Source organism: Hemicordylus capensis, chromosome 1 (genome assembly GCF_027244095.1).
Source record: "Hemicordylus capensis ecotype Gifberg chromosome 1, rHemCap1.1.pri, whole genome shotgun sequence".
Classification (NCBI taxonomy): Eukaryota; Metazoa; Chordata; class Lepidosauria; order Squamata; family Cordylidae; genus Hemicordylus; species Hemicordylus capensis.
The window spans coordinates 30,412,991-30,423,712 of record NC_069657.1 but is presented as its reverse complement, the minus strand read 5'-3'; positions in this window follow the sequence as shown (position 1 = coordinate 30,423,712).

Genomic DNA, 10,722 nt, shown 5'->3' with positions numbered 1-10,722 from the left:
GCTCATGGAACCATATTCTAAACTGAAGTATATGCAAAAGGAAAGCATAACATGCCAGATTAAGAAAATTAGATAACAAACAATATCGTTGCTTACACATTGCAAAATAAATAAATAAAGTGTCTCCTTTGCTTTTTGTTCTATCAGTGGAAGAGACTATCAGAAACCATCTTAAAATTCAGGAAGTAGGTTCTGGGCAGAAGGCATGGCAGCCATCTTTCTGGAGGTGATATTGTGTTGGGCATCACAATCCTCAGGACCCCGTTGACTGAGACAGGCAATCTTTTGTTTGGATACGGAACCGGATTCAAGTTAACTTCAGCGTGTTGGAAATTCTTGCTGCCAACCTGATCTCAAGACTAAAGAAAAGAATGTATCAAATATTTCCTAATGGTAGCGGACAGTTCAGATATTGGGCATTCCAGTTGTAAGGGTGGGGTCTGAGCTGAGTGTCCTGCAGGATCTGTGTGTGAGAAACAGAATGAACTAAGACCGTATCACTGTGTCCCCTATGGATGCCACTATTTTCATTAGCAGTGGAAATTGGTGGGGGCAATTTTGGTTGGAATAGTTTCCCCCCTTAAAAGTGCTGTGGAAATTTGAGGGGGCAGGAGAGCTTACTGAGAATGGCGGCAACAGTCTTAGGAACATAGGAAGTTGCCTTATATGGAGTCAGACCCTTGGTCCATCCAGCTCAGTACACTGACTGGCAGTGGCTCACCAGGGTTTCAGATGGAGACTTTCAGCCCTACCTGGAGATGCCAGGGAATGAACCTGGGACTTTCTGCATTCAAGCAGATGCTCTACCCAAGCTGCAGCCCCTCCGCTGTATTCTTGGTTTTTAAAGCATTAAAAACTCTTTGACAGAAGCAGGCGGTGGCAGCAGCAGTGGTAGAAATGCCACCCATCTCTTCACTGGAACCATTTTCTTGGCCAGAATGCAACAGGGAAGGATGCACCATGTGATGTGATGCATCCTTCTCTGGCGCATTGCAGGACGGGAGATGATGCCAGCAGGGCGGTGCGCAGTGTGTCTGCCACTGCTGCCCACTTATGCCGAAGCGCTTTATGTTTTAAAAAACAAGAAGTTTTTGTGACTGGGAAGCCTGCTTCCCAACAGGGCTTCCAACTGTGCAAAGAGGTCTCTACAAGTGTGTGTTTGTATATACATGGATATTCTTAGAAAGAACAAACTGTCCTATCCTGGTCTTCCACAGATACTCATAAGGTCAGGCCAGGCCAGGCCAGGCCAGTCTGTAGGAATTCAAAGAGCTCCAAGGGAGCAAGTTGATCTAATGGAATCTCAGCTCCAATTGAGCCCCTTTCAGTCTCTTGGCCCTGACTGCCTCTCTCAGATGTTTCCCCCTTCCTTGCAGAGTGGGGAGAGGCAGCCCCTGAGCCTGAACACTCTGCCATCTTTCAGCCACCTCTCACCTGACGTGTTCCATGCATCAATGAGCAGGTACTCAAGAGTGTGAGGTTTCTGGTACACCCTTCATATGAGTCCGTGCCAGGGGCAACATCTACAGAAGTCCAACTTTGGGTTCTGTGCCTCAGCTAGTGTTGAGGATGGGATATTGCCTTGATCTTCCTCCTCGAGATCAGAGTCCTATTGTTGCTTGAGTTTGTGGTCCTGACACTAACACATGTGTATAAGTCATGGACACAGCCTGCCACTCCAGTCCCATGTAGAGGGGCATATCTGTAATTGGGTGGGTGTGTTCTACGAATGTGAGCCCCCAAGCCCCCCTAGAAAATGTTGGAGATGGAGTTCCAGTGCATTGGCCTTTTGCACCGACTCTCCTAATGGCCACTAGGGGCATTGGGGGGGGGGTAGAGGTAGTTAGTGAAGGTCTCCTTACCTGTCCTGCTTGCCTCTACTCAATGACGCCTGCCTTGACTCCTCAGATACTTCCTGCAGAGAGTCAGTGCTCTTCCTTTCCTCCTAAAACAGGGCTGCGCAACTTCGGCCCTCCTGCAGATGTTGGCCTACAACTCTCATAATCCCTGGCTATTGGCCACGGTGGCTGGGGATTATGGGAGTTGTAGTCCAAAAACAGCTGGTGGCAGCGGGGGGGGGGGGCAAAGTTGAGCAGGCCTGTCCTAGAGAGAAGATGGAAATATCTATTTCTCTCCCTGCTTATCGCCGATAGATAGGATAGGTCTCTCCTATTTAAAATGTACTTCCCCAGTAAATCAATTCAGTTTAGACTCTACAGTGATCGTCATGCATGTTAAATGGCTGCAACAAACTCTGCACTCTGTAAATGGAGTGGTAGCTTCCTTGGCACTTTGCTGAATAACCACAAACCCCCAACAGAAGAGGGCTCCTCACCTGTTACCCCCCACCACACACACACTCACTTGTTGCCTCTACTAAGTCCCAGCTCAGTGAGCTTTTCTGGCATAGTATCATGACATCACAGACTGGTGCCTGCCGCACATGGGCAGTGGGGGGTTAGTGGGGCTGCCACGGAGGCCAGCCAAGGCAGCAGGTGAGGGAGGTGACAGGTGCACAGGGGGCTGCAGTGGCAGTGGCAGCAGTGGTTCGGGCCCACCAGCGTGGACATGGGCCGCAGCCACCCTTGCTATGCCACTGCCCACCCATGTAAATTCTCCACTGATTATGTCATCTGAAAGGGCCTGTGGCTATGGAAGCACGTGGCAAGGGTGGAATGCACCACCCCCGGGGAGGATGGTGCAAGCCCTTACTGGCTGAAGCTCTGATTTCCTTCTCGGTGGCTAGGAAGCAAGGCCCTCTAATCAGCAAAATGCACCACCCCTTCCCCTCCCGTGATGAGTGTTTTCTCTTCCCTCCTTATTTATAACTCTTTTACATTCTCTGTTTATTAAATAAAATAATTGTTTAAAAATATTTATTTATTTTAGGATCTCTCTCTCTCTCTCTCTCTCTCTCTCTCTCTCTCTCTCTCTCTCTCTCTTGCATTTGCTCACTTATGGTGGGCCATGGTGGGAAACAGGATGCTGGACTAGATAGGCCTTTGGCTTGATCCAGCAGGGCGGTTCTTATGTATCTACTACAATAGTTCTGCCCCCACCTAATTATGACCAACAACCTACCCTAGAACATAACATCCTTACCGTAATTGGATCCCCTGCCCCATTTCCCCCGCTCCTGGGATACTCTTGTTTCGTTGCCTATGATGATCTGACAAAAAAACTAATTACCATATTTTAATACAAAGAATAACACTTCATAAATATTTGATATCTGGTTTTCTGGTTGTAGTGGCTGTAGGCAAATGTTTGTTCCTGCACAACTTTTAAAGTAGGCAAACTGTCTATAGAAGGATCCATCGCTTCTCCCTGGGGATACCTGTGCCTTACTGCCTTTTATTTATTTATTTGTATATAAATAATGTATACAAAGTATTCCAGCAGTACCATTTGATAGCAATATGATGCAGTAGCTTTCACCCGTTTCATACCTGCCACCTACTTTTCATGTGTTACATCAGGTGTTCTCAACCTCCGGTCACCAGATTTGAGTTGGACTACAATTCACATCATCCCCAGCCACAATGGCTTTTGGGTGAGAACCTCTGTATGACTATCTATGAGATTGTTCTCATGAGCAGCCAGGCCTGGGCTTAGATCCTGGCTGCGATGTGAAACCCAGTGCTGCAGCCTGGCTCCGAAGATCGTATGTCAGCATGAGCTGCTGGCAGAAATGGGCACCTAGAGCTCCCGTCTCGTGAAGGTATCCCCCAGTACACTATGCTTGGCACGCGGTGCACTGTGGGATTAACAGAGTCCGGGACAACGAGTCCTGGTCGCTGTTTACCAGCACTGCTGGGAGTGCTGGTCTCTATTTACCAGCACTGGTCTTGTGGGTGGCATGGCTTGTGCACGGCAGGGGCTCGGTGCGGTCAGCTGGGGGAAAGTTGGTTGAACCCTGCCTTCCCCTCCACCCGTGATCATGTGGACAGCCCCTGTTTGCCGTTCTCACCCACTGTGGTTTCCCTTCTTCTTCTCTCTCTCTTTTGTTTTTGTTTTTTTGTTCCTCTGACTCGGAGCCCTTTCTCAGAACTGGTGCGAAGGGCTCCAGAGTGGACTGTGGGGAAGGCGGGTTAGACTTACCTTCCCCGCAGACGACCACTCTGCTTGTGCTGGATGCACTCCCTGCTTGTGCACATGAATCCCCACACACCCAGGCAGGGGGGAGGGTCAGGGTCCGGAATGTGTCATCCCGGCCCCCGGAAATACCATAATGCACCACGCGGGTGCATGGGGCATCATGGGGACCCCCCTCCCCTGCTCTCCCTGGGCTCTACGCAGTCTGGCAGCCATGGCTGCAAGCAGCCGCAGCTGATAGACTATCAGAAAAATGAGGTTAGGAGAGTGCTCACTCTCCTAACCGACTTTTGAAGCGAGGAGGCAGGTTAGGCAGGTTTGCCTCCATGGTGTCGCTGGGATCGGGCCAATCCTGGCAGTTCACACACCAGACTGGGCTCCTTTAGCCTGGTTTTGCATGTGCATGTGAATAGCCTCTTTCTCTTCTTCTCCTTTCCCCTCATTTTTCTCCAGTTTTAAACATACACATACCACATACCACATTTAAACATATCACATACCACTAGTGTGACCTTCTTTAAGTAGGCACCACCCATAAGTAGATCAGCATCTACCAACCGAAGATAAATGATATCAAGGACAGGTGTCTGACCTTGGCCCATGGACAAGTTTGATTATACTTTGGCCAGGTTCAGATGTAATGGAAACTATAGATCCCCATGATAAGAACAAGTGGTGTGAGTCTCAGGTTCACACTCCCTCCCTCCTCGTCCTTCCTCCTTCCATGTGCAAGGGAAAGAGATAGAAAACTTCCATAGTTTAGGAAAATGTGGTTTATCTGTAATGCCCAAATTAAAGAAACTGCAGTTATGTCCAAATAAAAAAACCCTTCAGGTTCTTCAAACCGCAGTTGGTTAAGACAAATCAGGATCAAACTATGGTTTAGAAACAAGATTTTTAACTGAATATGGGCTGGTTCCAAGCATATATTCCTCCCCCCAGAACCAAGGGGTTCAGCAGTGTGTGTGCCAAGATTGCTCCCATCATGACATCTTTTGTGTCTTCCCAGCACATTCCTTTATCATTGATTTTTCATAGTTTCATCTTAAAGCACCTATGTTGCCTATTCTCAGCTTCAAGGCAGAAAAGAATCAAAATTTTCAGTAAACAAATATGTGTAAAGAGCTTGTCTGGGCATTCTCATCAACCTTCAAATTCAGAAAAGTGGAATATTATTTTTCCCCTTTATTAATTATTTGTGTTTTTTATTATGATGTTCATTGTATAATTTTTATAATGTTACTGTAGTTTTGCTGCTGTGGAACTCTGGCATTGCAAAACTGTGGAACTCGCACTGCAATTTTAGCAAATTAATTCAAAATCTTAATTCATTTACTTTGGCTGTACATCTGTACAGTGAAAAAAGCTATTTGTACTACTCAGATTGGTGAGATTTGCAAAAACAGGAACTTGTTTTGAATATTCAAGTCAAAATAGAGAAATATACACAAGTAGTTAAGTAGTGTCACTTTATTTCTGGAATCCCATGAAATATAAGATGGGCAATAACAATGAAATTGTACTTTCTGATGTCTTCTCCTTTCTCCACATATGATGCAGTTCTGCTCCTTACTTCAACTGCCTATTAGTGCAAACGACCAAGGCTGAACTGCAAGGCAATTGTGAGTTTGGCTCATTAGTTGTGAGTTTAATAGAAATGGTTGCAGTCATATGACGGGTGTATGTGAAAAAAGGGCTGAGTGCCCTCTGTTGGCTAGCTATAGAACTGCATGAGCAGCGGAGAAAACACACACATGCGCAAGGACAAAGAACCTATTTTTCTACTAGTTTTTTTTCTGTTTCTCCTTGCTGCTTTGAAAACATCACTTTAAAATTCAACTTTTTAAATTTAACTAAAAAGAACTTTTCAACACATGCTGAAGTTCTAACCTCATTAAGCATACATAAACTCCATTGTGATGGTAAGATTGAAAGAACTGCAAATTACTGCTTAAGATTATGATCTCATTAGGAAAATACCTGTTTTTGCTCTCTTTTAAATCGAGGGGCTCTGGATTTCTGGATTCGCCCCTCTCCCCAGAGGTCTCTCAAAGTGAAGAAGATAATAAAGAAAATAGGGAGGGGTGTTGCTGGGGGCCCCTCAGGTGCTGGGTGTGCCTAGGTTCTTTGAACCCATCTGCTCAATTATAGCTACACCCCTGTTTAAATCATTTCTATTTTAAAATTATTTTTTAAATGGCTTCTATTGCTATGTAAAATTTCTCTTTAAAATTTCCATTTGAACAATCCAGCCCAAGCAATTGTTCTGTACAACGACAAAACCCATTGTTGCATTCTATCCAGTATCTTTTATATTTTGTTGTTTAGAAGTTTGTCCCAGAGGGGATCCTGTGTAGAGGATGTGGGGAGTGGAGTCAGAAAGGAAAAGGGAGGGGAAGGAGAAAATGGAGCCCCCCCCCCCCCAAACTCTTAGTTACATCTATATAACCTCCTTAAGTGGTGCAGTGGGGAAATGCTTGACTAACAAGCAGAAGGTTGCCGGTTTGAATCCCTGCTGGTATGTTTCCCAAACTATGGGAAACTATGTTTCCCAAACAATATAGAAAACACCTATATTGGGCAGCAGCGATATAGGAAGATGCTGAAAGGCATTATCTGATACTGCACAGGAGGAGGCAATGGTAAACCCTCCTGTATTCTACCAAAGACAACTACAGGGCTCTGTGGGTGCCAGGAGTAGAAATCGACTTGACCGCACACTTTACCTTTTACTTTTAAATCTATATAAGCTTACTTTGTGTTTGTGAGGGAAGCAGCCATAAAACACCCATGACTATATTGTAGACATTGGATGGTTCTTATAAAGTTAGTGTTCTTTTTCTAATCCTGTTAATTTTGTCCTAAAGGACTAATACAACTAACCTGGTTGTGATCCACATTGCCATATGTAAATGATGCACATTTACATGTACATAGTGATTAACCAGAGAAGGCACAATGCTCGGAGAAACTGAATATATATGGACATCTGAAACGGCTTTCTATTGAATCAGGCCATTGATCGAGCTAAGTTGGTACTGTCTACATTGATGTATAGTATTGTTATACAGACATAAGTAGCTGTTAAATGTAATTTATTCAATTGCTAGTTCAATTCATTGATCTCATTTACTTCTTTAAAATGAGGCTTTGTAGGTAGCTGGGTGTCAGAGTCTCAGAATAGCTGCGGTAGCTGGGATTATAATCATTGGTTGAAAGACTGATAATTTCTTAGGAGAAAACTGTGTAGCTACTTTTAAAATTTTGTTAGTTGCAGATATTTTATTTTGTTTGTTTGTTTATATTGATTTAACCCTCCCAAACTTATGTCTCTGGGCAGTTTACAATAAGACAGCACAAATTAAAACAAAATTAAAATGTTAAAATATTAAAATAATTTAAAATTTTAAAACAATGTTAAAATCTGTAAGTCTAATTAAAAGCCTGGGTGAAGAAATGTGTCTTAACTGCCTTAAAAGTTATCAGAGACAGGAAGGCTCCTATTTCAAGAGGGAGCACATTCCATAGCCTTGGGGGGCAGCAATGGAGAAGGCCCATCCCTGAGTAGCCACCACCAGATGAGCTGGTGGCAAGAGGGGCAGAGACTTCTCATTTTCCCAGGGGTTAGGGGCACGGGGCACACAGGAGGAGAACTTGTCTGGTGGTAACAAGCATGAATCTCCCTCTTTGCTAAGCAGGGTCCACCATGGTTTGCATTTGAATGGGAGACTACGTGTGAGCACTGTAATATATTCCCCTTAGGGCAGGCTTCCCCAACCTGCAGCCCTCCAGATGTTGCTGAACTACAACTCCCAGCATCCCTAGCCACAATTTATTGTGGTTGGGTATGCTGGGAGTTGTAGTTCAGCAACATCTGGAGGGCCACAGGTTGGGGAAGCCTGCCTTAGGGGATGGGTTTGCTCTGGGCAGAGCACCTCCATACACAGAGCACCACTAGTTTTTCTCCTTGTTATACTACTTCTAATCAGAGAATTAGAGAGTGAAAGAGCCCCGAGAGGCAGCTGTGCCTCCTAAGAACTTGCTGAGTTGCTACAAAGACAACACAGGACTGACTATGTTGTTCGACTGACTGATGAACTTGAGCATGAGAACTTGCTGGTGCTACCTGGCAGCCAGGGGGTGGGGGTGGGTGGGTGACATTGCCTCCCCCAGGAAATCTGGAGGAGGGCTTGAGCCCCGCCTCCCACCTGGCAGCCTGGTGGGGGCATTGCCCCACTGCTACCTTGATGTTTACGCCCCTGGGTGACAATTGCAAATGGACCTCTCCAGATGATCTCAATAGGCAGCGGGCCTCATTACAGAGAAGGTATTCTCTTAAATACCCTGGACCGAAGCTGTTTAGAGCTTTATAGGTTATAACCAGGAATTTGTATTTTGTCCAGAAACATATTGGTGGTCAGTGCCGTTCTTTTAGTAGAGGTGTAATGTGGTCCCTTTGAGCTGACCCAGAGACCAACCTGGCTGCCACATTTTGCACCAACTGAAGTTTCCAAACTATGTACAGAGGTAGCCCCACATAGAGTGCATTACAGTAATCAAGTCTGGAGGTTATCAACATATGCACTAGGGATGTGCACGAAAATCTTTGGCGCTGACGGGGGTAGCACTTTAAGGGCGGGGGAGGGTGTACTCACCCCTCCCGCCACATTTCCCCCCACTGGCGCACTGTTGATTTTAAGCCCCTCGGGGCGGCAGCATTCCTCCCTGCCACCCCGTTTCCCTCGTCGGCCGGAACTGGCCGGAAGTTGCAAGCGCGCGTGCGCCCATTGTGCATGCGCACGCATGCCCTTCTGTGGTGTGCGCACGCACGCATGATGGGCGCACGCGCGCTCGCGACTTCCGGCCGACGGGGGAAACGGGGTGGCAGGGAGGAACGCTGCCGCCCCGAGGGGCTTAAAATCAACAGCACACCAGTGGGAGAAATGTGGCGGGAGGGGTGAGTACACCCTCCCCCGCCCTTAGTGCTACCCCTGTCGGCGTTTCGGCGCCGAAACTGCCTCCAGCACTAAAACGTTTTGGAGGCCTTCATAATGGCCTCTGAAACGTTTCGGGCACAAGCCTAATATGCACTACTGTTCTGAGGTCATTTATCTCAAGAAACGGACGCAGTTGGTCTATCAGCTGAAGTTGATAGAAAGCACCTCTGGCCACAGCCTCAACCTGAGACACCAGAGAAAGGCTTGGGTCCATAAGCACCCCAAGACTGCATACCTGTTCCTTCTGGGGGAGTTTAATCCCATCCAGGACAGGCAGATCAAAGCTGTCTCCTGAGCTCCAACTGCATCTTATCTGGATTCAGTCTCAGTTTGTTATCCCTCATCCAGCCCGTCACCGCCTCCAGGTAGGCATTTAGGGAGTTATGCCTTTTCCCAATGATGTTGACATGGAGAAATAGATTTCCATGTCATCAGCATACTGATAGCACTCTGCACCAAATCTCCTGATGATCTCTCTTAACATCATGTAGATGTTAAAAAACAGTGGAGACAGTATGGAGCCTTGACTCTATACCGGAACTCTTGTTTTTAAAATCTACGTTCTCCAAGAGACACCATCTGGAATCTGCCCAAGAGGTAGGCGCGGAACCATTTCAAAGCAGTGCTTCCCACTCCCAACCCCCTCAGATACTCCAGAAGGATACCGTGGTCAATAATATTCAAAGCCGCTGAGAGATCCAAAAGGACCAACAGAGTCACACTCCCTCTGCCAAATCCAAATAGGAGGTCATCCATCAGGCTGACTAAGGCTGTCTCTGCCCCATAGCCCACCTGAAAGCCAGTTTGAGATGGATCTAGATAATCTGTTTATTCAGAACATCTGGAGCGGAGAAGACACTAATCTCTCAATCATCTTGCCCAACCATGGAAGGTTGGAGAAGGGCTTATAATTGCTTAACTCTGAGGGGTACAATGTAGGTTTCTTCAAAAGAGGTCTAATAACCTTAAGACAGGAAGGCATCCTGCTCTCCCTCAGAGAAAAATTTATGATGTCTGCTAGGTCCTCTCTAATAGCCTCTCTGCCAGAGAGTATAAGCCATGTCGGACAAGGGTCAAGAGAACACATGGTAGGCCACACTGCTACAACCAGTTTGTCTATGTCCTCAGGAGTCACAGACAGAAACTGATCCAAGCTCATGGTATGAAAGGAGTTGCTGGACACCTCTATTATCCATCCTGTGGTAAGTGTGGAGTCCAGGTTGGCCCGAATATGAGATATTTTATCCACAAAAAACTCATTTAAAATGTCATAGTGGATCACTGATGGTTCCAAATTCAGATTCAGGGAAGGAGAGGCATGTACTAATCCTCTCACAACTCTGGACAACTCTGCTGGATGTGAGCTTGCAGATGCAGTGCAGGCAGAAAAGAATTGCTTCTAATGTATTGCATTAGACTGCTTAGGATGCCGTTAACTGAGTGGTCTCCTGCTAATTGAGCAAGGAGCCACTTTTTAAAAGTGTTGATTCTCTTATATTTAGCAGGGGGAGAGCAACCTTTCCTATCCAGCCACAGCACAGATTCTCTGCAGTGATTGACTATCTTATATTTCTTTTTAGACAGTGAGCCCCTTTGGGACAGGGAACCATCTTATAAAAGTGGCATGTAG